Genomic DNA, 4,039 nt, shown 5'->3' on the forward strand with positions numbered 1-4,039 from the left:
TCACCACTAGAGGGCAGCAGCGCCCACCCCTCCGTCTACTGGCAGATGGGCGGGTGAAATGTACTTCCAAAGGCCCGGCCACAGACAATTGTGCTTCCAACAAAAATAAGCTGTTCCTTACTGGAATTCTGAACTAAATCCATCTCCCCTCTCTATCTGTTCCAGTCACCGAGCTCCGAAACCTAGAGTGTGGCGCAGATCGGTGTCAGCTGCTGGTGATGCATGAAATGGCAGCCTGTTTCTCTGTCCGTCTGTTTCTCTGACCGTGTTTCCCACCACTGTTGACCAGCCAGTCTTCCCATTGTCACATTGTACGGTATTATGTTATATATTTATGTTGTAAAGGGCTTGAGGGACATTTACATTTAGGGCATTTAGCAGACGCTTTCATCCCAAGCGACTTACAATAAGTACATTTGTCAGAAGAAAGTGGAACAATACACATTCCCTGTCTACAACAAAGATAGCTAGGATAAGATGCTACATGATGCTAGGTACTATTTTTTAAGTGCAAGGACGTACAGCACACAATAACTCCTCAGTTAATGGAAAGTTGAGGAGAATGAGCAGCCAGAGATGGGGCTTGGGTATGGCCGTAGAGAAGGGGAGAAGCCATGGAGTGCAGGCACGGGGAGCTGGGTTGGGGGTGGGGTGAGGGCCGGAGTGGCTCCTTAGCCTATATGTGTGGATGCATACCATATGTGTTCACACTACTCTGCTCCAGCAGCTTATGGCGCACACTGCCAAAAATGTTATTACCACTAATCTGCTGACAATGGGAAAATTAATAGTCATGTGTAGAATGAAGCCCCAGAGACGATGAACAATAATTCAACCCGTATTTATACTCTCCAACTTTTCTTATTGCTAATTGAACATTGGAGAAAATTCCGTGCATGGCTATGAAGATTGTTATGCAAAGGTAGCCGACATTAATCTATTTTAGTTTATACTTCTGGAACATTTATCCAACTCTTATCCAATGTTCCAGGGATCAGACGGTCCCTGGAACATTTATCCAACTCTCCATGCTATCTGTCTGTCGCTGCTTCTGTCTGTATCACTGTCTTCTGTCTGTCTCTCTGACTTCTGTCTTACCCTGCATCTGTCTGTCTCTCTGACCTCTGTCTGTCTCTCTGATATCTGTCTGTCCCTCTGATATCCGTCTTTCTCTATGCTATTTGTCCGTCCCTATTCTGTCTGTCTCTCTGACGTCTGTCTGCTTTACTCTCAGTTCTGAGGCTGTTCCCTTTTCCCAAACTCATCAGTCAAGAGCCTTTTAACATACACACACACACACACACACACACACACACACACACACACACACACACACACACACACACACACACACACACACACACACACACACACACACACTTACACACACTTACACAAACACACTTCCTGGTCTGCCAAAAGTTTCGGAAGCGGCCTCCATAACAGCAGGCCTTGCGTGGGTGTGTGTGTGAGTGTGTGTGCGTGCATGCGCACGTGGGTGTGTGTGTGTGTGTGTGTGTTTGTGTGTGCATGTGTGTTTGATCCTGTCTGAGTCCCGGGGGCTGTGGGGCAGCCTGTCTGCCTACTGTAATAAAGCGTTCTCATAAAGAGGAGAGGCCGTGGTGGTGGAGGAAGTCGGGGGTGGAGGTGTAGTGGAGGGTGGAGGTGTAGTGGAGGGTGGTGCACTCTGGTAGGACGTGGCTTAATGGTGATCGGTTTGTTTAAGTGGGAAACTCTGCGACGCACGCTCCGTGCCGCGCGCGCGTGTGTGTGTGCTGACCCTGACTCGGAACATCTGGAGGTTCTGCTGAGGAAGAGTCAGAGAACGTCAACAAACAGACCGGGGCCGGCGGGTAGATGAGCTGGGGACATGAAGAGCTGCAGGAAGGTTCCTCTGGTTTGTTAGTGGGTGCTGGTCGCCACATGGAGGAAGTGGTGGAGACCTCCCCACATCTAGTGGCCATGAAGTGGCCATGGAGGGACCATGAAGTGATCATCTAGTGACCACCTGGGGATCATCTAGTGGCCATGGAGTGACCATGTAGTGACCATGGAGGGACCATGTAAATGGGGAAGCATCGATTGCCTCCATGGAATTAAAATATCATCATAATGAAAGTGAAGTCCTACCACTTCCGTGTTATCTCAATACTCGCGAAAAAAAAACCCTGACGTAATTCACAAGTCCTAAAACACGCACACAGCCACACACACACACGCAAACACACAGAACAACACACAGAACAACACACACTTACGCACACACACACACACACCCAAGCACTCAAAAACGAAAACACAAACACATGCGCACACAACCAACTGTTAACCTTGTCTCTGATCTGCTTCTGATAGCTGCAGGCTTAACACGAAACAGTTTCATTGGTGGAGTGTTTCTGAGTGTTTACATATTACATTTGTACATTTGTCACGCATTGTGGTGACAAATGTACATGTAGGTGGTGGTGACAGAGTGACAGGTAGGTGGAGGTGACAGAGTGACAGGGAGGTGGAGGTGACAGAGTGACAGGGAGGTGGAGGTGACAGAGTGCCAGGGAGGTGGAGGTGACAGAGTGACAGGGAGGTGGAGGTGACAGAGTGACAGGGAGGTGGAGGTGACCGAGTGACAGGGAGGTGGAGGTGACAGAGTGACAGGGAGGTGGAGGTGACAGAGTGACAGGGAGGTGGAGGTGACAGAGTGACAGGGAGGTGGAGGTGACAGAGTGACAGGGAGGTGTTGAACTGACAGCCACTGATTCGTTCTCTCTCCTCTCCTCTCTGCTCTCGCCCCCCCTGTTCTCCGTCCTGCCCCCCCCCCCCTCTAATCTCAGCCCGGCTAATCAGAAACACATGTCTTCCCATAAGGGCTCTGGTCTGGTCCTGTCTGCCTTTCCAATAGCGCTATAGACATGGAAGCACATGGATTCAAACACACAGACAGACACTTGGTCACACCCAAACACACACACACACACATGGGGAACACGCAGACACAAACACACACACACACACATGGGGAACCAGAGACACAAACACACACACACACACACACATGGGGACCATGCAGACACAAACACACACACACACATGGGGACCATGCAGACACAAACACTTACACACGTGTAAACAAACAAACAAACACACAAACACACAAACGCACACACATGGACACACGTACACACCCAGCTGGTGGTGGTGGTGGTGGAGGTTACGATGGAGGAAGTGGAGGTGGAGGTTATGATGATGAAGGAGGTGGTGGTGGAGGTTATGATGGAGTGGGTGGAGGTGGTGGTGGAGGTCATGATGGAATGGGTGGAGGTGGAGATGGAGGTGGTTGGGTGGTGGAGCGTAGATCATCTCACTGCACATGGAGTGACAACCAGGGCGAGATGTTCCTGCCTGGACCCTCCAGTCAACCCGAGCCGTGGGAGACAGGATGAGGCTCTCTCTTAACCCCACGAGCTGGAGGCTCCACATCTGTATCCACATGTGTCTGGGGAGCGGGAGATTCTCACACGGACAGGGGAAAACAAGTGTGTTTCCTGAACAACAAAGCTGCCCTTGTTGTTGTTGTTGTTGCAGGGTCGGCCGTGTGGGTCGCACACACTGCGCGGTTTCGGGGTGAAATGTGGCGATCAGCGATAAAAACCCCAGGCCTGTTTCTCTGGGCTGCGGAGAACGGGGATCAAACTTGTGACCGTTCTTTGCGACGGCGCCGATTACCGGAGTGTGGTCGTGGCTTTTCTATTCTCTGTTGCTCTACGGTGGGGAGGAAAAATAGCTTTTGACCAGGCCTCTGGAGGATCGTAAAAATAAAACCAACAGACCCACCGATGGTACAAAGACACAGAGTGAATAAAATATACAAATAAAAAGGGGGTTTTAAGCCACAGGAAGCGAGTGAAAGACCGGCCGCAAGAATGGGAGGAAACTGGGGGAAAGGATAAAAAAAAAAATGGAGAAGGCATCTGCATCGGACTGCTCTCTGCTTTCTATTAGGCTTCCAAATCCTCCTCGCTCTCTCGCTCCACGCAATTAT

The sequence above is a fragment of the Gadus macrocephalus genome, chromosome 11, assembly GCF_031168955.1.
Source record: "Gadus macrocephalus chromosome 11, ASM3116895v1".
Taxonomy (NCBI): Eukaryota; Metazoa; Chordata; class Actinopteri; order Gadiformes; family Gadidae; genus Gadus; species Gadus macrocephalus.